Here is a 27,304-nt window from a genome sequence, read left to right as displayed (position 1 = left end):
ACCAACTGAATCGAACAATCTGCATTCCTCGAGTGTCACGATCGTGAAATATGTATGCGAACGGTGTTCAAAAAATCCACAGAATTAAAATTCATGGATAGAGACGAAACGAATAAGCTGCTCGGAAGATAGACACAGGAGAAGATAAGATATTAATCACCAGCGTACAGAAGATCATTCTTAAACCGGATTCCACGAGACATCTACAAATCTCTAAAATCGTATATTTATCTGTCATAACTCGACTGCTGATTCTTATGCCTATTCCTATTTTTAAACATACGCTGAAAACAACTGTTTCGTTAAAAGATATTCGTATCGTGTACAACTTTGCACTTTCGAGTTCCTCGTAAATGCACCAAAATCCGCAGTCTAATCTTAAACACGGGACCTGGAATAGAGATCGAGTAGAAACACCCGTTAGAAAACGTTAAACGCGAACGTGTAGAAGAATCGTGCACCAGGTACCAACGTCCCGTATCCCCCAGTATAACGTATGAACACCACAGGCTCGAGGTAGTATAGGAGTTTAATTGGTGGTAATATGAATCCGCGTAATATAAACCGCCATCAGTCTCTCGCCAGGAGAGTGCGCGAGCAAGAAAGTGGCGGAGGTGGCCCTCGAGAAATAACAGAGAAGGGAAACACGTTCGACCCAGACCCACGAAACGATGTCTCCACCTTCGTAATACCGACGACTCTTTTTATCACTGTCGCGAAACACGTTGCCCTTTGAACGTTCCGAGTCTAGCCTCGTGAAACGAGAGTAACGGGGGCAATTTAGATCCAGTCGATCGCTTCGTCCAGCTGAGAATTAGGCGTCCTCGAGGATGATAGAACTGGGACCGAGAACAAACGATCTCTACCAGGCGCTAACAAGCTTTTTAAACGAGCGCAAATTGATTCGCGATCTACTTGTTCCACACGCCAGTGTATACGATACGTAGATTATCGTTCGTAAGTATTTAGATAAATTGCTTGATTCTTAATGGCGATATTTTAAACAACGTTTATTGAAATGGCCACTTAAATTTGATATTTAGCATTTCTACGTATCGTTCGAATTTCCTATTCGAATCTGGTATTCGAATTCGGTATTCGATCAAAAGAATGGAAATTAATAACGAATCGGTAATTAGACGTAGTATTTGCTATCTATTTATGGAATCACAGCAGACTATGAGTTTAAGTTGCTCGTTAAAGTTACACGGTCGCAGAAACGTAGAAAAGTTGCAATTCTAATTTAATCGCGAAACTTAGCATATCGTACGTAACGAACAACCCGTTTCAGCCAATTTATACACGTTCGAAACTCAAAACCACGAAACTCTCTACTATTACGAAACTTTCCATTCTCTCTGTCCGTTTCCTCACCAAATGTCAAGTCCACCGCCATACAAATAACACTGTTACACATCGCCGAAAGTTCGTAGCAATCAAAGAACGCTCACAACCCTCGTCTGTTGTCTCGGGGTGCGACAATCTCTCCTGGAATACCAGGGAGGGCCGAGTTCCAAGTTCGTTGACTCGCCACGAGTCGTAAGCGATCCTAAGAAGATAAATACACCAGCAGAAGACGATTCCAAGGCGTTTCCCCCGAGGAACCCGCTATCCCTCACAGTTCACCCTCTTTTTCCTCCGACTGCCGTGCATTTTCTCTAATGTATTCACAAATCTTCGTTCTAGCGCGACGTTATCATTCTCCGAGCAGCCCGGAGCGTCGTTTCACGGCGACCATGTGTCCGTGCATACGTGTGCGATAGCGCGAGGGCGCTCGCTTTCTTCCAGCCCCGCTCGAGCTGCAAGGGTGGAATTCATTTCGCGGCCCAACGCCCTCGTCTATAGCCCGGCAGCGGCGTTCGATTGCTTCGATTATCCTTACCTTATTCCGAGAACCCCTCCAGTCCCCATCGAACCTCTCTTTTTCTTCTACGATCCTCGATTCGCCATTCTCGTTCCGGGACATCGACGAGAGTGACTCTATCGCGAGCGACTTCGCGTTCCACGTAAACCCCTCCCCCTTCCCTTCTGCCTGATCAGAGAGCTCTGGAAATCTATCGTTCGGGGTGCAACTACCCTCGAAATCCCCGATGGTCTTTCACCTTCGTCGCAGAGCTGATCCTCTTCGCGAAGGCTCCGACTACGACTGAGAAACACGGATAAAGAGATGGAAAAAGGGCTAGAGCGACGAAGATGAGGGCAGCATAAGGGGGAGTAGTGGAAATTAGGGTGAATATAGTCGACAAGATTTACCACGAGGAAGTTTGTTAACGAAATAGTTGCAGGTTGAGAAAAAATCGGTCAAAACTTTGGAATCGGTACGCGTTCCAGGTAGATCTAAGAATTTCAAGAGAAAATGAGCTTAGAAGAATTCTGCAGCTTTGGCAATTCTTTCGTAGGAAATGAATTAAAGTGAGGTAAATTACTGTCGATATCTGGAGAAGAAATTTGGAATTCATAACAAAATTATCTGGTAGGAAAAACTCTCTCTACTCTACATTGTCCCAAGTATATCCACATGGATTTCTTGTGTCGCTTTATGCAGTACGTACAATTTTTATCTTTGATCTTGTAGTTTAGGAGTTCGTTTAAGAATGTAATTAATATATAGTTTGATTCATCAAGTTCATTTAGGTGCTTTTGCGTTATAAATGAAAGAGCCGATCTTACGTGCGAAGGTAGTAAGTCCAGTTTTATCGGCTTCCGGATTTTAACGTTACTCGGCGATGACTAAACGCGAAATAGTTTTTCCGATGGCTTTTAGCCATTTATTGTCTCTTAAAGTAAAGGAGAATTTTACGAGAAAGTTTTCGCAATTGGCGCGGACACAATGACGGTTTTATTCGAATTTTAGTCGTTTCGAGTTTGATCCCGGAATGCTTGGCTCGGTACCATGAGCATCGGCCGTGACAAATATGCAGGCGAAATATCACTATAGGGAAAGGAGTTTCTTCGAGAGATCTATCGCATACCGATCGTACAGAGAAAAACGGTGGTATCGTTGGTAATTTAGCTTTCACGGTTTAATGATTCCGTTGAGCGCGTAGCAAAGAAACAAACGTTTCGAATTTTTCGAGAGGAATGCAAATTTTATTTCCTCGTGGAATCTTATTGTTCGTTTCAGATGGAATAGTTACACAACAAATACACAAACTACGAATAAAGGACTTAGAATTTACTTTAGAATTCCACCAAGTACCAACCATCGATCAAAAATCAACCGAACAAATTGTAAAATACATTTTAATTGAGGGAAACCGCAAGTCGTCGACGAAACGATAATACATCGAAAGAAACGCGAATTTTTCTGCATTCTCGATGCACAAATCTAATTTCTTCAAAACTTTCTACCTCCTAAAACAGGCATTTATTTACGCAATTAAAATATCATTTATAACATAACTCGCGTTATAATTTATACTTTGGTTCGCCATATGATTCGTGTAATTTACCATATCCACGACCTAAGCTCCTATATAAAATACCATAGAACTCGTATTACGTCGAAACCAAGCGAGAGAGGCGAACGTTCCCCGGCCTCCAAGACAGCTACCAAACAATTCATCTGCCATCAACTATGAAACCGTCCGTATCTCGAGAAACACGGTCGAAATTTATTCATAATCGAGGCTGGAACGGCGGTATGGCGAACATTTCGGTGCCAGAAAGAAGAATATCCACGGAAAGACACGAAGGGGTGGGGAATCGAGGGGTCGAAGTCGCGTCGTCATTCCAGAATATGAGATTTCCAGCAGTTCCAGGCGAGGGAGTGGTCGTACGTAAGAGATCGAGGGTCGAAGAAGGTCCAAGGGAGAATTCGCGAGAGAAGCTAGAAAGAGAAGCGGATATAACGGGCACCGAAGCGGCTGAGGGGCATAAGCCGGCGAATCTGGCGACTCGTACGCGAAGAAAAGCGCGTACTCGTACGAGCAGAGTCGATCGGGGGACATTATTGGATTCTGAGCATTCTCCGAGTTATTAAAATTCGAAGCGAACCGCGAGGCGACCAGAGCGAAAACTCTCCCTTTCGTCTCGCTGGTCTTCAGGGGTGGAACGTTTGTCGAAGAATATTAAAGCCCCGATACCCGAAGCCTCTAGAAAAGAGAAGAACTGTTGGCAAAATCCTAGCCCATGCATTTCTTACGCGATTTGTTAGCGACGAGTTAAGAAGCTTTCAACGAGCTTTAAAAATTTGTGGGGCTTCTGCTAATTTTATATGAAAATTTATATTTTAGGCATGGCTTGAAAGATCGTTTGGAGAAGAACATGACCGATATCGACGTTAATTGTAGCATCTCTTTCAACAATTAGGAACCGTGATTAGCTTTCAAGAACCAAGAGCTACGACTCGATTATTTTCGAATGTAATATTGCGAGAATATTCGACTTGACGATGATGCTGATTTTATCATTGCGATTAACATAGAATACCCGAATATTTTGACGAGCATTGTTAGCTCCATTATCGTACAATAAATATTATAGAAATAAAATCGCTGCGAAGAAATCGTCAAGTTCTTAAAACCGGCAGATGCGATCAAATAGATAATTATTCCATTACAATGGTAATGTAAAATAAGGAATCGTTGTATTAATATCCATAGCGTGAAACTTTAGTACAAAGAAATCTACACCAACGATTGGTAATACGTTGAAAGCAGAAATCGCGATATTTTCCACGTTAATTTACCAAAGAGCGTCCAGAATATCGCAAGCATTTTATCGGCGGTCTCCGCCTACTCTACGTCGATGCTATCATAGCCTATTATCAAATCAAAATGATCAATCATCAGGGTCAATAGCGAATACCGGGGGAGGGTTGCCTTCTCACTGGTGCGAGGCAAACACAAAAGGCGACAGCCAGTTTTCAAGAGGGTCCGGTAAAAGGCGGCAGAAGTCACCGAGGGCAGATTCAAGGGAGGGAAAGGTGGCAAAGGTCGTTCTCGAACCTTGATCAGGGGTGTCCGTCTCGTGTGAGTAAATACAGGGATCTTCTTCGTAATCGGCGTAATCGTTCGACCGACCATCGATCATGCTTCCACAATAAACTTAATATCATTTCGCGTCGAACTGCGTGAAAAGTTGAACGCCCGGGAGATGATCCCTCGATTACACAAACGCGACTCGCGTAGTCGACATTGTACGTATTGGAAAGCGTATCGTGGAGAATTTTAAAGGAAACCAACGTACATTTAGTGATTTTGTCAAGGATACCTTTGCTATCGATGCAACGATGAACGAAACTTTTTTAAAGTAAATCAATCGTCGAGGAATTTTCTTCGGATCGTCCAAAGAGACAACGTTTGATATAATCGATATATCTGTTATATATAACGGGATCGGCACGTGAGAAAAGAATAAATTAGTCGAGATTTGCCATTGTGCTTGGAATGAAAAAGAGACCCAAACGAAAGCTATTTACGATTATCCAGAAACGCGATTGACATTCGTAAAAGAAAATCTCCGTACAACGTGTAACCTACGAACTACATAGAAGCTCAATAAGAAGATAATAATCAGCCTGCTCCCTTACGAACAAAGCAGGCCGAACAATCAAGTAACGCGCACGGCACGCTAACGAACAAATAAAAATCCCTTCCGCGTGTTGCATTTTCCGGCGCATTAGTTGCGCACAATGGTTCCGGTAAAAGGTACAGCGGTAATGGTACGCAACGTAACGAGATCCAAGGAAAAAGGCAAACAATTCCGCCGCCTGATCGAATATAAGTAGATTAAACGCTAGAGAACTATATATGAAAGTATTCGTTTATACGACGAATAAAAATACAAAGAAAAATAGACAATGTCCATCTTCAGCGATTTTACGCATGGAGCATCGGAATGAACAATTTATAAAGATTGACAAGTAAACGTATTTGATTAAGATGAATTAGAAAATTTGGTATACCGGTTAAAAGGTTGTTGATCCGCCGATGCAATCACAGATCTTCCCACTTCTAATACCGATTACTGTCATTTTCAAAAACGAAATTTGATGTTTCAATGTGATCCGTGTGACATAATTTTCAACAAGACCTTTCATTCGTTTCAAACATTTTTACAATCGTCTTCGAACGCGTAACACGAATCTTTCCCATCGATTCCTCCGATACACGCTGCACGCGTGTTACGATAGCAAATAAAACACTGAAGATTAAAAGCGAGGGTGTCGCAAACGCACATGTGCGCGAGTTTCTCTGCTCGAAACGAGAAACGTGGGACGAGAAAAAAGACCGGGGGTGAAAAAAAAAACGAGCAACTCCACGGTTACGTTTGATTTTTGATCTGCATTGCTGTTCGCCGGCCCGGAAGGAAAGCCTTTAGAGAATTTTTCCAGCTGGGAAAGCCGTTCGAATATTCACCGAGCTTCTGGTGGCTCTCTATTCAATCCGCTCTTTCATTTCCGTGATTGCTGTTTTAAATAATTGCATCTCTATACCTATCCGGTCGCGGAGTCCCTTCCTGACTCGTTTGCGCAAAATATTTGAAATCGACCTGGGTTATCCCTTCTCCGACACTCGCCCCTCCGCGACGTTTCCACGTTTTTCATCGGATGGCTTCGGTAACTCGCGATTTTTAATTAAATCCTCTCTGACTGGCGGCCGAGATCGATGAAAAGAAAAATGTTGGCACTCGTGCGCGACACGTTGCCAAACGGGATTCTATGAAATTGGCTATCGGCCCAAGCTGAGCGCGAACACTCGCGAATCGACGGGGGTAAAAAAGTCATTTGCGGGATTGAAATGGAAATTCGATCGTGTTCCCGTGGAAATTCCATTCGCACGAGAGTAGGACTTTGAACAGGCTGTTCTATTGATTTCAGTGAATTCGGTGGTCAATGAATATCTTTTTTCTTTCCTCTTTGTTCTTTTCGTCTTTTTTCCCTTTTTTTTCTTTTTTTTTTTTTTTTGATGCAAATTATAATGGCCGTTAGAGGTGTAACACTGCTGGATAGAGACACGGCAACGCTGAAAAATTAGAAAGGACCTTTTCCTCGCTTTCGAGGGTATCGAACCCTCGCTTTTCGATATTTTTTAACAAGCTGCTCCATGGGGAAAAATATCATATTTCTGTAAAGGCGGCTCGAGCGTCTCCCTTTGACGTCCCCCTTTAAGTTTAGTTGCCATCTCGAGCCGGTGAACGATCGATCGTCTTGGTTCCGTCTCTCCCTTCTATTGTCACAGCATGGCCCGAGGGTGAAGCGAGGAAAACTGCTGGAAAAATTTACATCCTCGATTGCGACAGTATGGTCGTGTTTGGGTTAGCTACGAACAAACGTGACGAGAAATCGCATGGAAAACGTATCGAACGTTGGAAGAACGTTTTTATAGCGATTGACTGAATATGAATGTAAATGTGGCTGGTTACGTGTTGGTTATTGTGCACGTAATAGCATATTTTTATTTAAACCGACTGATATAAAAAGATTGACAGGGAAACGACGTTGTTACATAATATTTATATAGACCGAATTTAATCGTTTTTGATAGCGAATTATCGAGTAAGTAGGAACAACAACGACAGAGTATCGACAATTCGCGTCAATTATCGTTACTACTCCTACAATAATATTTCAATTTCGCATAAACGCGTATCTTTTCTCTGAACTGTTAAACCTCAACATTGCCAATCTATTTGTTAAATGGGTTAAAAGTTACATCTTTGCGCGTAAAATAAAGATCGCAAAATATCGGTAAAACAATAAGGCAAACTGCAAATCAAAATTTCGAGATAATAATCCAAACCACAAATCAGTGCGATAAACCGCCTCCTCCGTGAAATCCACCTCGTTCTACGACCACGCTGCAATCTACGACCAGTTACAATGTCAGAAAAGGACGAAAGCGAATCCGGGCGGCGCCGAACCGAGCGACAAGACTTTCTCGATCTTCCGTTCAAATCACCGGAGCCACTCCTGTCGCCGTGATATCTTTGTTCGACGAAAACCGGACGGAAGGAAAGCCCGTTCCTCGAACCGCGGCAAGAAAAATAAATCCTTCCGCGAATCTGCGTTCCATCCAGCGTGAACGATCGACGAAGAAGAAATCGGAAAAATCGCAGAAAAATCGACGGGACGGTCGATGCATGCGAGGGTGGAAATGCAAGAGAAGAGAATAGAAGGGATGGCGTATCGCGGGTGTCGTGATTCGTGCGAACCGGCCTTTACGATTCGAAATCGGTCGATGGAAGCGGCGGAACGGGAGACAACGGCGAGAAAAGAAGAAAAGGAAAGGGAGACGAGGGAGAAAAGCGAGAAAGGAGGGCGAAGGAGAGGCGAGACAAGAAGGGAGGAGATGATAGAGGAACGGAAAAGGAAAGAGAGAGGAGAAAGAGAGAGAGAAAGAGAAAAGAGAAGCCTCGAGTGCTAAGCCCGATGCGAGAGAGTGGCCAGGCTAAGCCCAAGGCAGAAAGAAAGGTTTTATCTGCTCGTAGTTATTTATCGCTTTCCGTTGTAGCGCTGGCGTCGGGGCACGACCAATCAGAAGTCAGTATCCCCGGGTACCAGTCCGCGCCATCCGCATACATTATCGTGCGGAGCCTCGGCCATTGTCTTTCCACCGTTGTAAATCACATTTTATTCCCTCGCTTACGGTTTCGTTTTATTTATTTGTCGGAGAAACGTATCGCTACCGTACTCGTGGCCAAAGGGGCGCTCGCGCGCGCTCCTCGCGCTCTTCTAACGTGTACAGACGGACGAAGAGACGGACGTGCACACACATAGAAATAGATATACCTATATACACACGTGTACCATCGCGGAACAACACGAGAAGGACACACGTGTAGCCAGAGGAAACACACGCTTCCCCGTAAAATCCGTGTAAAGGGAACACACATCCGTGAGTCGAGGGTACCATCGTGGTTGTTCCCTCTTGTTTTCTCCTTTGGACACTCTCTTGAATCGTCCTTTCCTCTCTTTCGTCGACGTAGAACGTGTGAGAGAGGGCTTCGAGGGGCAGAAACGAACGAACGACTTCGATTTTTATTAAGCACCCGGGTGGACCGAGCAACGTCCTCGTCCTCGTCGTCTCCAACGACGACTGTTTAACTAAATTCCATCGCGGGATCACCCTGCTGCTTCGTGATCTCCCCCTAGGACCCCGATAGCCTTTTTTCTTGCCCCGAGCTGCTCCGCTGGCCCGTTGTCCTCGTTCTTTTGGCCACGCTTTCTTTCGAGCCTTTTTCTTCTCTCTCTCCTTCTGCACGCCGCGGAATAAAAGTGAAAGGATGCCTCGCATGATTTACGGAAACGACGAGCTGATGAAACGGCTCTCCGGGCCCCGTTTTCGAACCGCACCGCTCCCCATCGGCGACCGCGATCACCGCCTCCATCCACTACCACGCCATTCTAATTCCACGCGCTTTTTCTCCATCCTCCTATCGTGCTGAATTCTTTTTTCCATAGCTTTAGTACCGATGTTATTGAGCATTCTATGGCAGTCGTTCGTGTATCGATGGTTTAAGCAGTAAATTATTAAGGCGTTCGTTATATCCAGATACCCTGCAAGATATCGTTTCGCGGACGCTGGTCGTCTTGCTTCGTATAATTATCATTTATTTACGATAATCATAGAATACGCGCGTTCTACACCAAGTGCCCGAAACGTCTCTGCATCCTCTTGTATTTAATCGATAAGTCGGATATCGTTGAGGATCGATCGTCTTCTCGATTTCCCGCCACGATACGCGTAGACTTTTTCGCGTTCCACGCTGCGAAATACTCGCAACGATATCGCACAGTACTATAATAGATATTATCTCGTTCAAAAAATGTTCGAAAGAGATATATACGTCACGCTTAATAATTGTTATCCGTAAATCGTGTTGCATTGACAATTGGCGAAAAATACCTGGTCGGTCGAGTAGTAATTCCGAATTAATAACACGAAGGAGAAAAGATTCGAAGAATTGGGTCAGTGATACGAAATTATGGTTTTCACGCAACAACGACAACTAAAGATCCATACGCACAGTTACAGCTGGATAAATAAGTACATTGTACGATTCTGCTATAAACATAACGACGTCCGTTTCAATTATAACCGTGTCGTATTATTTCATTTACTCTCGTATCATCGAGCATCGATCTTTGTGCTTTGCTTCTTAACGATTCAACGATTCAACAGGAACGCATGATTTCTCCGAGTAGCAATGAAATCGCATTTCGAGAGTCGAGCCTCGACTCCAAACGATTCGATGCGTAGCGCGGTTTATTAACATGCTTCGACGAACTGCTATTTTATATGCGCGCAATCCGCGCACCATGTTAATTATGGGTTGCGTTACCTTGTGCCGATACTTAACCACAGCGTTGTACTCGACCCGGGTGAATTATTTCGCTCGTACAAAGCCAAAGATTTACGAAGTTTCGTAGTAAAAACTATAACACCCCGATACCATCGTTACGTTGTGAAACCCTTTACGCATATGCTCGTAAACGTAGCATATAAAAGAAAAAAAAGGACTCGCTGATGTGTATAATCCCTTTGAGTTTTTTAATTAATCATATAGTTTTTCGCGTTATAATTGTACCGCAGTTAGGCGCAATAACGATGCTTCGGCATCTTCGGCTTGTTCAAATGTAATTGTGAATTATCTCTGCTCTTTCTGAAACCACTGCCGTCATTATTATACGACGATGTAGAAAATTATAGTCGAACAAGTTGAATGCGAGGTTCGTTTAAAAGTTCTGTATTACCTTGTCTTGTTTATATTTTAATAATACGTGTTGGGTTATAGTTTTTGCTGCAGATTGTAGGAATAATAACGTCGATAGTTGAGCATCTAATTCGCGAACGTGTAATATAAGAGATATTTTCTCACAGAATCTACATTTACGCTTATCCTCGCACATGTGCGCTTCGTTTACGAATTATCGTGAAATTTCCCTTTTAAATTTCGTTTTCAATCGAGTTTGCTTTATCGTAGGATTTCGATCAGACGCGTAACGTGGCTCGATGAACGTATCGGTAGGCTGGCTAAAAACCAGACAATGACAAGTCAATTAAAGAAAATGAAAGAAAAAATTGATTATATAATAGAAAGTGACGTGCAAAACAATCGAGTCTCGAAGCGTAGCATAAACTTTCACGCTTATCAAGCTGCACCTACGTGGTGTTGCCATCGACGCATACGATACTCTCGTACCGCTTTCCTACGAAATATAAATCACGCTGCACGAAAGTGTCCACGGCCGCACTAAACCGGCCTCCGCGTGCCAGTAACGAAACAACAATCGACCATAACGTGACCCACCAACAACAATATTATTGATCTCTACTACTTGAACGATCAACGTCCTCGATGTTTATCGTTCGCGGGAATGCTCGAACCCGCCGAAAAAGCGAACAGAGACTGTTCACGGCAGACAGAGTGAAACGGCTGTATAAAGAATTCTACTGCAGTACGGCGAGGCGACGGAGGCGCCGGTTTCGAGGCGAAAGAGAGTCTGGCCTGCTCTGTGGTTTCTTTCGATCGGCTTCCAAAATTAATAACGACTGATTTTTAACTCCAATCCATTTCCGAAGTTAGCAATTTCATTTTTAACGAAAAGACGTTGGAAAAGAATTTCGAACAAGTTAAAAATTTAATTTTTTTTTTTTAATCGTCTTTGATAACGTTGAAATTTTCAATAATTTTGTTCCAATAGAACAGAACGAATCAATCTAATCGATGTTCGTTAGAGGTATTGCATAGATTTAGTCCTGACCCTCTTCTCCTTTTATTCAAAATTATTTCGTGTATGAAAAATTAAAAAGACAAAAAAAAAAAAAAAAGAAAGAATTAAGAAAAATACATCACGACCGAATAAAACACCAAATGCTTGTGATAGTTTCAGCGGTGCAAGTAGACCATGCAGGCCAGGTTCTCTCCCAGCCTCAGTCGCGTCCTGGCCATCAACAGGTCAGTAACAACGATAAATATACATACATATTACTGAAACTTAAGCGTGCGGATAGAGACAGACGAGCGAGAACACTGTTCTATGTTATAATGGTATGACGCTGATTATCTGGATAAATAGGAGAATATACAATTTGAGACGTAAAAAAATCGGTAAAATCCGGATAATCGGCGTTTTATCGTAGAAGCGTATAGTTGCGTTGTTAACGCATTATGGATCGTTTAATTGAAAGCGGCGATGATGACGGTACACGTGATAGCGTAGATAACGGTGCGCAAATTACATGGCACGCATTCGCACGTGTTTGACTTGTATGTAGATACTATCGTTTTCGTAACAGTATTGATGTGTTTGCCTGTGTCAGACGAGGAGTAACCTTTTTACCTTGGTTTCTCAGTAAATGGAAATTATTGAAAAGAAAAGGTACATTAATTTTAATGAGTCGGATAAGGTATCTGCTGGTTCGTTTAGCCTGATAATATAACCAGTTTGAAATTTTTAAAAATATTATGCTGTGTGAGTTAGGTATCTTATTTCGATATTACTATAGTGATAAATATATAGGTGCTCCAACGTTTCCAGATACCTGTAGCACGTATAGATGATATTCGGATAATGAGTTTTTGGAACGAAAGCTATAGGTGTAGCAAGATTTATAAAATTCTAAATTCTTCCTAAGGAAAATTTTATCAACGTACAATTTAATCTGCCACAGAACGTTCGACCTACAAATTTTGATAACCAATATTTTTTTTCGTTAGCTTGAGACGGATATTTTACTTATTTCATTTCTACATTAAAAGCTTTGTGTAATAAATTGAAATAGTTCGAGCGATAATTTGAAATTCAAAGTTTCGAGATTCGAAGTTCGCAGCTCACACAGATTCGAAATTTTACACTTTTATGATTACGTAGCAGTTACTCTACGTTTCTTATTACGAAATTGAAATCAATTTTTTCAATGTTCGTTCCAATACTATAAGCGAACGTTTCTAAAGTATAATTTATCCTACTTCTGATCATTTTTTTCCATGTAAATTTCACTTTTTCAAATCCTGTCTTAAGTAGACCAATAATCGTTAAAACTACGTCATTGAACGCACGCTCGAAAAGATGAAATATTGTCCATAACGTGTAAACTGCAATATAATACGAGATTTACATCGGTTAGCGACAAATTCATAACGCGTATAGAAAACCTCGCCGAGCAATTACAACGTGGCAGTGCAATTATTTATTTAATAGTCCGTGAAAGAGAAAGTCGTAGAACAGGTTGCTGCCACTGTTACGCGTCGTGGCCCTATCGATTATCGTTTCACGAAACATACTTCGATAGTTCGCTTAAACTTTTTCTCGTAAACTGTCGCGCGTTTTATGCAGGAACGTAACAACTTGGGAACAAAGAAACTTGTTGACCACCGACAACGAAGGAAAAGGCTTCTCGAAGCTGTTTTTCAGTGCGTTTCGAATATCATCTACCAGACTACGAAAAATATTACTTGATATCTAGCATGGTAGAAAATTCTACAAATTTTTAAATATCTTTTACTCCCAATATACGCGTGAAACTTTAAATCGTCGTAATTGTTAGATCTATGTATTAATTCGGTGTCTTTAGATCTAGCCATTTCTACTTAAAATTTAAGTATATCCTTTAACGTACTTAAAAATCTAATATCTATATATTCAGAATAGACTTTTAAACAAATTTTTAATTTTTTACGTGTCTTCCGCTTTCCTCGTTAAAGATAAATCCGACGTATCTCGTAATCCGTATCTAAAATTTCAATTTTAGATTAAACAGGCACCGAATTAATTTACGATCCTAATAATTTCCATCGTTATCTTCGCACGTCCAAACGACCATCCCTTGTTTTCTCCAATCCCCAATCGCGTTCAACTTTTTTTTCGTCGCCGTACACCCTGTTGCCTTCGCCATGGACGACCTTTTTCTTTGCGTGCGAAATTAGTCTAACCTCAAATTAGCTCCCCGTCAAACATCCAATGTTTCCCTCGTTCTGCCTTATGTCTCGTTACTGTTGTTTCTTTTTTTCCCTACTTTGGCCAACGAAACTCGAAACCTGCACGATGGGTAACCTTGTTTTGTGTTGGGTCGCGCGACCAGAAGCTTTTTTGCCCTCCCCTTTTTTCAATTCTACTCCAGCGTATCTCACCCTCCATGCAAATGAGCGTATCGCGGATCTTCCTCGCCCCGTGCCAAGGGCGTGCTCGTCTCGTTTAGAAAGGAAATACTCGACGCAGAACGCCTCTCTTTGTGGCTTTGGCCGCGTTCTCTGTTTGTTGGGGTTGCACTGATTAACTCGTCGCGTGCGAAATTGCGTTAACTACGATTAAATACTTTGCCAACGATGTACCATGGTTGAGAAAGAGAAGAACGAATTTCAAACTATAAATTTTATTAACTCGATTAGTACCAACTATCGCTGTTACGTTATTAGCACCTTATGTCACTAAAATATTATAATATTACGTTATACTGGTATAACGATCTGCATACGGTTTTTCTAACGTTATTAACGATTCTAGTCGAAACAATAAATATTCATATTTCTTATACACAAGACGATATAAAAGTCACCCTCCTGAATTTTGTTAATCTTACTTCGTATTTCATAAAGCATCCTAGATAGAGAAAATTCTTTTTTTAATATAGCCTGTCTGGCGTTAAAACAGTGACGTGGCAATGAAAGAAGGAAAATAAAGGAGACGATTAAGTATGAAAGAATAAACTCGATGTGAGGTCTACCAGACGTCACCTCGACCCTTAACACGACCCAAAAACCGTCAAAGTCTGCCTCCTGTTGTCATGTAGATTCGTAATCTTCCGCATTGTACCAAACAATGGAGGCATTCAGTCCCAGGAATAGTGTGAATGCTTATTAAAGTCACGCTGGTATTCACTGTGTTTAGCCTTTTCTGAAACCTTTGCTTACGATCGACAAAAAATGCCTCGATACAAAGAAACATGTCGACAAAGAAAAGCTGAATTTCTACCAGTCCTTGCATTAGTACGATGATTGGCCATCTAGCTGTAAAATTACGCTTTGATTGGATTTCTTTGCCTGGTATTTTAGATGTTTCGATTATTCTCTCATTTAGCGCCATCTTTTTAAATAGATTCTGATGGAAAATATTTGTGACTTACATCGAACCTTGAATCGCAATTAAACTCACTGTGATCCGATTAAACTACGGATAGCTTCTTAGGAAGATGACAAAATTTGTTATAGAAGAATTTTTATATTTTGTAAATCAACAATATACTAGGAAACGATAGAATTACCAGAAATCTCAAGAATAATTTGTACGTGTAATTTCGCGAATTATTTTTAATGGAATTAACGATTGCTCTAGATTTAAAAATCTGGCTTAATTAAATAATTCTTTCGTTATCGTTCTACGAAATTTCTATTAAAACTATTCTGTTTAAACGCTCGCTTAACTTACAACGGAAAAATAATACAGCGACGAACGGTTACAAATCTTTAATTAAAAAACTCGGATATTCTTTATCACGATTAGGTATCGAAAGTGAAATAACGGATTTCGTAATCGTTTGTGTACGAAGGAAATACAACGAAACGTACATCATTTCGTAACGAGTGTTGATTGTAGGTTTGACAGAAAGTTCTTAAAAATATTCTACTACAGAAGAAATATTTCCGTGGTGACGCGAAAACGGTGAAAGCGAGCAAATGATACGAACGATTATTTTATTGTACCGAGAAGATAAACTGTCTGATCGATATCTAAAGGCGAACCCCTCGGTACGTATGCAGCAACAATGCTGCACAGCTCGACTACTCAATGATTTATAACCCCACTTATGAACCAAATCGATTTCTCTCGAAGGTACTATCCTGACGCCTACACGCTCTTTTAATACGGATAGATTCGAGAGTCTTCTATGAAAACAACGATGCTTTTACATCGTTTCGGTACGAAAACCGGGGATTAACCGTGCAAAAATCAAAACGTAAATTTCTATAATACGTGTGTGTGGACAAATTTTGGGATGCGTTGGGATAGATTTGGCTAAGGATCTATTTAACACTAACGTTTTATTCTTTCGTGCGATGGACGAATGCTAAATGATTCGAATGAAACAAACTAGCGAATATATTAGAGCTGGATCTCGATTATCTCGACGCGTTTAGCCATCTAAATTCTAAAAGATCTTGCACGTTGGTATAACCGGATCGTTCTATATTTTACGCGTACAGTACTAGCCCGATACAAGTAAAATATAAAAAAAAATCCAAGTATAATTATCATTCGCGTAGACAGAGCAATTTCCAGTGTAATTTAAATACAAGAGAACCATTTGCATGGACAGCGTCGCTCGTATATCATACACCGTGGATACCTCTCGTCCGTTAATCGAAAGCAACGTATAAACAAATTATCGATCAAACGACGGAAAAAAGCAGGCATCCGAATATCATCGGTGTCACGAAGACACCGTTCGCAGGATCTCACGAGAATGATCGTCAATTCCGCGCCTGAAAACCTCCACCCTTCGATCACATACCGCGGCGTTCTAATAAACGTTTCACAAAAGGATTTTAAAAGCGGAAGGGTATCCAATTATCGCCTGGTCACGACATCCGATCGTGCTGGAATTGCAAAAATAAATTCCCCGGATAGCCTTGCTCCGTCCGTAAGGAATAAAGGGGGTGATGGTTGACGAAGAGAGGGTAAACGGAAGGTGGCGAGGATGCAGTGTCAAGAAAGCGGAAAGTCCGATAATGAGACGTCCTCGCTTTGAAGTTGAAGGCAGGGCGATCGTCGAATGTCGACGTTCGATCGACGAGAAATGAGGCGAGCCCGATGAAGAACGAGGAGAAAGGGCAAAATAAAAAGAAGGCTACGAAGGTGGCAGAGGGTGAAATAAAGGCTGTTAGACGGTGGAAATTACTCTTTTCTGGAAAATCACGTGTGCCAGCTGCTGGTTGCACCAGCGATCGCGTTGTCGTATCGACTAAACAGCGTGTCACGTTCGTAGACAGACGACACGGACCGTGAAAACGATGTATGTACCGTTCGAAACGCTTCCATCTTCCGTACTTTTCGTCGTTTAGCGATCGTTTGCAAGGGTGAGGGGGGTCTGGCCCCTTCTCTTTCTCTACAAATTCAATAGCGAATTCGCCGCATCGTTAAACGATACAACTCGTAAAATTTCGCAGTTCGATGCGAATAAACGATTAAACGGATGCATGTTGACGATCGCAGTGGAAAACTTTGCGTTCAGTTTTACCTTGAAATTTCGATCTTTTATATGGCAGTTTAAACGCGCAAACTTTTATTCCTGATGTTTCAAGGTATCGTCATTAGTAATCTTAATTCTGTTATTATACTATATTTTCGCTTTAACGACTTAGCGTTATCTTCGCGCAACGTTGCAAGAAATTTTATCAAGATTAGATAAAACGTAATTTTTCCATCTCAATTACGAATAAAATAATTTCTTTCGATTGTGCATTCAGGGAATATATATTCGAGAGGGTGGATCTCGTGACTAGTACACCATCGTGTCTGCTCGCGACGATACTCTGTCGCGTATCGAAACGTCACGACAGAGATACCGAGGGTCGACGTCCGAATTAAAATGTTTTAAATAGCAATGACAGTAATTGCTCGGTATAAATAGTCTTTTTGTATTCTACCTCCTTCGCCGATTGATTCGAGGTTGATCACGTCCGATGGAACGATGTCGTATAAATTACGTTCTCTCAGCTTGAAAATGGTCCGCGTGATTCTAAATCGAAAGTTATAAATTATAAAATTCATATGTACATATGATCGCTTATTTCGCAGCATAAAATTAGATCCAAGTATATAAATTACTCTTTTAAAGCGTCGCACAAATACACGACGTCGGTAGCAAACGCGTTAAGCTCGCGTAGACAGAAAAACTCACAGCGAAATGACAATCGTGAAGCGACGAAGTTTCAGAGTCCCGAATGAAATACAGTATATGATAAAAAGGAAAGTAAAGAAGTACAAAGAGACATATACATGATTATTTTATGACACGATGGATTGGTCAGCACCTGCAGGACTCACGATCGTCAAGGCGAATGACCGTCTCCTCGCATTGTCCAAGGTTACGGGTCATCCCTGACCCTGCCACGCGTCCACCCCCTTTGAAAAAACTTCGGTAATGATCGTTCGTGACATAAAGCTATTTTTTGTTTCGACGCCTGCTATCCGTAAGAACCAGCGGCAATTGCGGCCCGCAACGCACAACCACACAAAGAAACTATGTATGTAATCGGAATACATTTGCGAGAATCACTGGGGTGAGCACGCATCCCCCATACTTCCCATAATAACGGATATCCGCGTATAAGGGGGGAAAAAATAGAAGAACTAATTTGCCACCCCCGTATACTGAACTAGCGACCGCTTGAAACGAAGTATTAATAAGGGTAGTGTGGCTTTACATACAAAATACATGTTATAATTGGGTGCTTGCGAAGCTCTTTACGCGAAGGTGCTGATAAAAATAGTATAGGAACAATTTCACCGTACTTTTATTCTTCGATATTTTGGCATTTATTTATATACAGGATGGTTGGTAACTGGCGGTACAAGCGGAAAGGGGGTGATTCTAAGCGAAAAAAGAAGTCGAAAATATAGAATAAAAAAAATTTTTTTTTTTATTTTTCCATCGAGACAACGATCTACAGTGAGATCCGTTATAACGTACCGCACGCGTACCGAGCGAAAATTTAAAGTCGATTTTCTCGAAAACAAAGCCTCGAACGAAAAATTTGTATTCTATATTTTCGACTTCTTTTTTCGCGTAGAATCACCCCCTTTCCGCTTGTACCACCAGTTACCAACCATCCTGTATATGTTTGTATTTCTTGGAAATTAGCATCGTTTAACGTGAAACAACAACTAAACGTGTATTTAAATTTGTTGCAATTTTGGCAAAATTTCTTTCAGTTTCGTGTGAAGATACGACTAGATCGTTAGGACGAAAATATAATGAATAATTCATCGAAATAGTAGAATTAAGATCAATAACTGTCTGTAAATATTAAGAATGAAAGTTTTCACGGTTAAACTGCAATAGCGCAAAATTGAAGGTCCGAGATAAAATTGTACATAAAGTTTTCCAATTTGATCGTCAACGTGTAACAATTTAATAATTTATCCGAGTTGCGTCGTATGACAAAGCAGAAACTTTAATATTAAATTTCTAGAGGAAGAGAACGAACCCCCGGTAAAGTTTTACCTGCGAAGGGAATGAATAATTAACATCGAAGCATGAAATTTTGTAAATTGAATGTTATTTAGTTGCAAAAAACAATAATGTGGAATCTTTTCCATTATCATTTTTCGACCCTTTCTTAAGGGCACGCAACCTATCGTCGACCTACCATTACTCTGCTACGGCACAACCCCAACTTATTTAAGTTTACTCGTGCATGACATTCAATAAAATAATAAAATCTCGTTTCTATGAAAATAGACGATATTTTTTAAATTTCAAAATATTTAGTTGAATTTTTTACTCGACCACAACGGTCAATTAGACACAGTATTTTGTTTTTTAACTTTATACGTGTAAATTGGAGGTCGCACGAGCGTTTTGTAAATCTTTAAAAGATTAATGCAAAGGTGTTAATTAACCAAATCGACTGAACATTTTATCGAAGTACGGATAAAAGCGTCGTACACGATAAATAGGTCGCGTAAAGACGTGACGGTTCGTATAAAAAATATGGTCATCCCGTGCGGTCCATAGACAGCCTCTCGAAGCATAGTTTTTTTTCTACCCCGTAAAATATCCTCACCCACCCCATAATTCGACTCTTCTTGGTCTGCGTGCCTATCGTCGATGGTTATTAACAACAAAAGAAAGAAGAGTGGGGATATAGACATTAGTACCACCCTTGTCCCCGCCCTTCGTGATGCTATAAATATAAAAATAACCCTCACCCCTAGGATAAATTTCTATCAGCCATGCGGGAAAATGTGGCCCGTGGAAAATACAATTCGAAACCGACATATGGAACTTTTGTTCGATCGTCGCTAGCGATGGAAGATTCTTTCGGTGAAAAGAGAATGTGTATCATCGGCAAATATTCAAGTGACAATTTAAAAGAGTTCGTATTACTTTTTAACACGTTTTTTTTAACGTAGGCAATTTGATACCGTCTATATATCTATATTTCTTTTAAAAAATGTTAAATAATCTCTATCACAAAATCTCTTCAAGTCGCTGACCTTCCAACATATTTACGTGGAAACAAACGCCACGATTATTTTTAGTTTCGTTGCGTTGTAACTGTTAGCGATAGAAATTCCTGGTCCGATATAGTATGCCAGCTAAAAATCAACGACACAGCATTGTAAAAACGTTGAAGGAAACTTAGGAAGATACACTTCTACGGAAACGTTTACGACGGTTTTAGGATAGTCGATGGTTGACTGGCTCTTTTTTTGTACAAAGTACAAAGGGGCCGGTCGAAGGGTGAAGAAATCACCCTTTCCGCGTGTGTCTATGTACCGCCAGGGGTGATAGTAAAAAATAACCAAGATATACGGCGGAGCCAGCAGTGCCTCCGGGAGCATAACTCTGCTAATGTATCCTGGCGAAACTTATTCTATGCTACGATCTCTCCCTTTAGCAAGTCTCTTCCCTTTCTCCGAACCCTCTGCAACCCCTGTACCTATTTCTCCGCTAATATAAAGAAAGGCAACAGTCTGTATTAGGATCTACATTCGCTAAAACGCGAAAGCTGCAAATTTTCTATCTCTATATTTTGGTGGACTACTTAGGAACGTTCGAACACAGATATAGAACACTTAGAAGTTCGTTCAATTTCATTCAGTTTTACAAAAACTACTATCAAAGTTACAAAATGCTACGAGAGATTGTACGTTTTCGTTAACATAGATTATCGTAATTCTTGTTATTAGTAATAATACAGAAACGCGAGGAGCGTTAACGTTACGTTGTTTGGAAAATTTATAGTCATTTCTAACAAGTGATATCTTTATATTTAGCCAGATTGGAAGACAATTATTTAGTGGAAATGTGTTTCGTTAAAATCTTGTTTACTTCGTTAACAGTAGATTGAAATATGTAAAATGGAAGCTGTCGTACAATTACTACTAACTTCGTCGATCAACGATAGATTCTTACAGTTTAAACGATTCTCACCTGATTCTAGTTTACACGCCATTTCTACAAAATAATCGAAGAGCGGAAGTAAAAATTCGGGTTCTTTATTATCAGGAGCAATATCAATAATCACGGACGGAAGCGTTATCACAGTAATTCGTACAGTTTTTAGCGTTTCGCGTGTGATACAGGATGTATGTTACACGATCACTTTCCTGAATTAAGTTGTATGTGTCACGTGCCACTCTTTCGTACTTGAACATGTGCGTAAAGCAAATCTGCTTCAATTATTCCATCGAATAAGAAAATCTGTCTTGGCACTTACAACCTTTTTAAGGAAGCTATACAACTTACATCGTTTCTTGAAATATAAAATTCTCTTTTACTGTTAATTAACGAGTCTTTGATATATTAAAAGTAAAAATATTATAATGTTACGATACAAAACAGTATAGCACGTGTAAATAAGTTTTCTTGTATTTATATATACTTTTCTATATTTATTCGTTACATTATATCGTTATATTCGGTCGATAAATAACGTTCTGATAAACAAACGACTGTTTGCCACAAAACTTCAGCTTTGGCACGCGCACATTTATTCGACACTTCCAACGTTCAAATTAACTTGGCTGTTAATAACTCACGAAAAACTTCTACATCCTCGTTCCAAACGTAGTATCATTACTTAAACATAGCTATTAACGGTTTCCATTCGATCGTAAACAAAAGCATTCTCGGTCACTTAATCAAGTCATCAAATTAATCCACGTAATTACAGAAGACATAAAAACATCCCCGTGCCGCGTCGAAACCGCAGACTAAACGTTTCCCCAGCGATTCGGGCATTAATTGCCACGATGTAACGGGTGTACGAAAAGAAAAAGGGTCTGAAGGCTGGGAGAGTGGAAGCAGCCGGCTTCGAGTCATAAACGTGAGTTATGTCAGCCGTTGGATAGTTGAATCTCAGTATTCTGTGGCGCGCTTTCGGTCCGTTAATATCTTCATTACTAAATCATCCCCGCCCACGGAGCATCGTTCGCGTTTCCTCGCGCTGCCTTCAGATAGACGATCGCGTAGATGGGAATTTCTGGATTCTACCCTAACCACGGCCATTTTCATCCACGGCACATCGCCGGTTTATGCGATCGGTTATCTCCAATCCGGCAAACTACTCTACTCTTGCCGTTTCTTGCCGAATTTCCCTGGAAATCTTGATGAAACGGAAAGGTGGATTAGGTACGGAAAACGAGGAGGATTGAGAATTTCAAAGGAGAAATCGCTGTAAGTTCGAGTCTCGTAGAAATCTCGTTTCGAGCGAAAGAGACAATTTTTTATTAAAAAAAAAAAAAAAAAAAAAAATTGAATTCGAATGGAATCGAGTTCCTTCGCAACTGTTCTATTCTTTCCGTTCTGTTCTTTAAGAATCACAGAAAAGTCGACCGTGAAGATACGTATCCACGTAGAAAGGATCTCAGTTTTGATCGAAAGAAATGTATCTCGTCGAATCAATGTCATCGTTGTGAAACGCTGTATTATTTTCATAAAATTCCTACTAACTCTATTTCGCGTGAATGTGAAATTCATAATAAGTATATTTATTCCTATAATTTTTCGTTCTCACCTGGTTAAGGATATTTAGATAAACTTCGTCTTTAGTTGTATCGTACGTATGAAAAGAGTCACGGACGATTTGATACAAAGAACGGATTTTAAGTGGCATCGTTTTCAGAAATCAGACGAAACATACATACAAAGTAACGGAGCCATCGAGTCAAAATTAACGTTCTCTCTATTTTCCCTGGGCGCTGTTGTTCCAGCTACTGTTACGAGGACGCGCTTTCTACCAGGAATTAAACCAGCGACCTTAAATTAAACCGTTCATACGAACGGGTCGTAAGGCCTGACACTCGCGATAATTCACGTCGACCCACGTTGACAGCACCGCCGTGTCGCATACAAATGGCGAAAATTCGTATGGTCGTTACCTTCGTGTAAAATGAGAAAAAAACGAAAGACAGAAAGAATCTCCCATGACCGAGCTGAACGAAGAAGAGAAATGGAGAAACGAGAGAAAAAATGTTTCCCATTCGCGCTGGATAACGCGATCCTGTTCTTCGCGTTGGAAACGAAATTAACAAATGACGAACAGTACGAAGTAATGTTTACTGCTGCGAGTTTCGCGTCTGGTAAATTAATTCCTCGGTTTATCGACTCTTTTCAAATCCATTGTATCTATAACGCATATATCATTTTATTAATTTCGTTTCGTTTATTTATTCGTTTCATTTCTTATTTTTTATTCCTTACTTGTGTCGTTTGATGCGTGTTATGTTATGTTATTCGATTGATTAAATTAATTTTAGTAATACATTAAATGTCAAGTATAGTAATTTGTTTTTATTTTACGAAAACTATAAGAATCGCGATTGCCGTAACGAAGTGTTGAAAAGATTTCGAAAGTTCAGGAATAACTAATACTCAAACGTGTTAAAATTAGTTACGCGTTGCACTTAGCCAGTGGATACGTACGGACTGGTTCTGTCAGAAAAGTACATGATTATACCTTGTTACACTAATATCAGCAGTTCTCTTTCGCTTCCAGAGCCTGCTTATTTTTCTTCGAGAATGATTTGACAAGCTACATGAACGACAGATTCATATGTACGACTTTACATGCTACATTGAAGAATGTTATTAATATTCTTAAGGGATAAATATATCAATGTAGAAGAAATCAGAAATGTATATATCATAATATACGGCTTATAGATATTATCGATGAATAGTAGGCTGATATTTCAGTCGCATAAATCGTACAGATAATACTCTTAAATTGGTATCACTGGGCATACAACGAGTATCCGTAACGATTCAGCTTTAGATTGCTTAATTTTGTAATTTTCAATTTAATTTTACCACTAACCTCTATCGCGACGGATATCAACTACAAAATAAAATTAAATACTCCAAATTTTAGTAGTCTAACAAAAAATATCATAGTAATCTGTAACCAAACGATATTATATTTAATGACAGACCATTTAACTCGTTATATACTCGATGCATAGTTTTCTACGGAAATGTCATTTCTGCTCATCGAAAGATAATAATAAGTCTCGTTCGGCTGATGTGAATATTCTCAAACGATCGTCGCTCGCTAACACGCGTGTATATTTATTCCACAGATCATTTTGTTCTGTTCAATATAAAATCGCCTATTTGAGAGTTAAGGATGACACTCGTCATTGTAACACCGAAAAACGTCGAAGAAAGAAAGAAGTAAAGAATGACGGGGATCGTTTGGAGGCTCATTAAAAACCAAAGTACTTTCTCCGCCGCGTAAAAGGGCAGAAAGGATCGCGTTAACGACGTGCTCGACAATTAACCCCGCCGGATGGTCTCTCTTTTCCCTTCCCCTTGTTCTCGGCAACCGACCTGGGACAATTAATTAATGCTCGGCCCGGCCGTTTAATTCGGGACGCAAACGAGTTGGATCCTATGTACCAAGAGACAACAAGACAGATAGAGAGAGAGACAGAGAGAGAGAGACAGAGAGAGAGAGAGTGAGAGAGAGAGAGAGCTGGATACAAACGTCTCCCGTTGCAACCTGTTGCTCGAGAGATCAACCGGATGGGCGAGCCAGGATCGTAGAGGAAGAGAGGGAAAGGTAGCAGAGAGGATGATGGTCGTGATCCTTTTGGGGGTGGCGGTGATGCTGCGCGAGCTGGCAATTAAGCCATCAACCCCTTAATGAATGAACTCTGTGAACGGGCATCGAGCCACCGGCAACCCCATTAGCTAACTAACCCCGAGTTATTTGCATGCCTGTCGGCGAGGGTGAGTCGCTCAGATTCACCGAGACAATTACCAGTGACTTTATGGTCAGGTGCTTAAAGGCTTAAAGCGGAGGATCCCTTAAAGAGGCGGGTTGATGGGACCGCGATAGAAGACGTTCTGTTACGAATCGGGTGAATGAGAAATGGGGTGATAACGAGGTGTTTTAATTGTAATTTATTTGCTCTCGCTTTTTCTTTTCTTTCTGGTGTGGGAGCAAATGAGAGACGAGAAGAATTCGAATATCTTCTTATTTATGACGCGTACGTTTCTTTTCTTCTTTGATCTATTTACTTATGCAGAGTCGATCGCCGCGAGAGAAGTTTCAGTTTCGATCGTATCGATGGCGTGACAAGTAGCGTTGATCGTTAGTTAATTTGATCAAAAATTAGTTAGTTTGATCAAAAATTTATCGGTCAACTTCATCATCGACATAAATAAAAATCTTCGATCTTCGACGTAAATAGAATTCTGCCGTATATACTAATCCAAGAGGAATCTTATAATATTATCTTTGTTCCCAACGAAGCTAAATTTACGGTACGGTAACACGGTGAAATTTGAAATTACAGGAAAAGGAAATCAGAGTATTTTACGGTGTGTTGTGTAAACATTTTAATACCGCGGAAAGGATGAGGCATTAAAGTTAATGGCGCAGAACCTTACGTGCACGCGAAGACGAGTTTTTTTTATCCTCGCGATGGAACCCTCGAGAAAGCAGGAATTTGCTCGAGCTGTGTCCTAAGATTTTCCTCGAAGATAAACCAACCCACGTGGTCAGAGAGCTGAACTATCTCATCGTGTTTTTCACGCCCCAAGACGGGATCGTTCGTCTCGTGTCCATAAGGGGTACGCTCGCGTGTGAAATTGACCACGACTATAGACGACTATGTTAAGTGTTACTAATTAAATGCTCCTTAACCCCGACCGGAAACTGTTCGTCACTTCTGCCACCATCGAGATAATGTCTTTTGTTGTTCGTACATACTGCGCGATAGTTTAATCTTTCCATCTTATTTCTTGCACTTATTTCTTTTCCAAGATCAATAATAAATTTAAATACACTGCTTCGAACAATTAGAAAATCATTTTCCGCGTCACTTTTATTTTGGCTCTCGTACCTGTGCTTGTACAATATTTTTAACCGATTGACTTCGACTAATCTTACGATCGATGTATCAGATTATAGAAGTTTTCAGGTTTTATTTGATCGGTCGATACGATAACGTTGTGTTCGTATTTGCAATCCCCTAACTGTATCGAATGAACGTATTTCCAGAGAAAATACATTCATATACCTTCGTAACAGCCAACTCGAATTCTAACGTGCCGTTAGTCTGGAAAATTAAGCAACGATAAATCCGCGCTTTAGAAACCACTTCGTACATTGTCCAAACCATTAAAATACCTAAAATACCATAAAAAGAATGGCAAACATACGTGTATCCACCACTGTGAATACATTCAATCCTTTGAGATTTGCATTTGAAAAACTTCAAACAATTTCTCAAACTTTCCATTCGAAACAGAATGCATAGAAAGAAGAAAAAGAAGAGCGAAAGGATGGTTGAAGCACACAGCTGGTATCGACGAAAAGACGAATCTTGGAGCGTGCATCCCGTACAATTTCGGAGGATCGCGTGTCGAGACGCACTTTGTCCTCCTAACTCCCTTATACCTTATCCAGTCCTTAGCGCGGAAACGCTAATTCGTTGATTATCCTAATGACTGTCAGAGAAGCAGCAGGAAAGAAGAAAACCACGTACCGCGGGCCCATCCGCTTGATTTATTCCGAGTAGCCCCTTTGAACTTACCGACCAACCTTTGCATATTCCGTACTTTCGCCGTTTCTCAGCGTTCTCTCCTTCGTTTTTCTTCGTTATCGATACGCTTATCCGTGTAAAGTTTCTCTTTTTACGATTTGCAATGGAACGGCGATCGAGTCACGGTATCGCGAGAATCGACGATTCACGCGTCGTGATTCCCCGTGGAAATCTTTATTTCTCATTACGGCATCGGAGTATCTAATAGTTAGACGCTCGTGTCTTGATCACGATAGGGCTTCTTAATCTTACCAGACAAATCTGACGTCCCAGTTTCTTACCCTCTGCCCGGCAAGCTTCGTCCCAGATTGTGTCAAACTCGAGAAATTAGCATCAATCGCCTACCTACGTTTCTATTTCCCGATCTTCTTTTCTAGCTGATGATATTTTCCGATAATTATCTAGCTGCGTATCCAACTATGTACATTAAGTTAACGTTAATTATTAGAATACTATTAGAAACTCCTCTAGATAGTTGTTAATGCGCCGTATCAATGTTCAGATCTAACAGCGATCGACTTTACGATTATTTCACGCCGTTTACTTAAATCCATCGTTTGTCACAACCTTTTGATG

General features: G+C 40.6%; 1 protein-coding gene across 4 annotated transcripts in view; it reads left to right on the top strand.

The window, feature by feature from the left end:
* The first annotated feature begins 4,842 nt into the window (after positions 1–4,842).
* The window catches only part of LOC117212121, a 47,423-nt gene continuing 24,961 nt past the window's right edge, over positions 4,843–27,304 (top strand). For 2 of the 4 annotated variants that reach the window (XM_033456654.1, XM_033456646.1), the window contains exons 1-2: positions 4,843–4,973; positions 11,834–11,904. The gene's annotated coding sequence lies outside the window, so the exon portion shown is untranslated. The remainder of the gene's footprint in view (positions 4,974–11,833; positions 11,905–27,304) is intronic. The other 2 variants (XM_033456648.1, XM_033456658.1) reach the window with 2 other exon arrangements.

Source organism: Bombus bifarius, unplaced genomic scaffold (assembly GCF_011952205.1).
Source record: "Bombus bifarius isolate JDL3187 unplaced genomic scaffold, Bbif_JDL3187 scf7180000007970, whole genome shotgun sequence".
Classification (NCBI taxonomy): domain Eukaryota; kingdom Metazoa; phylum Arthropoda; class Insecta; order Hymenoptera; family Apidae; genus Bombus; species Bombus bifarius.
This window is presented reverse-complemented; position numbering and strand designations above follow the sequence as displayed.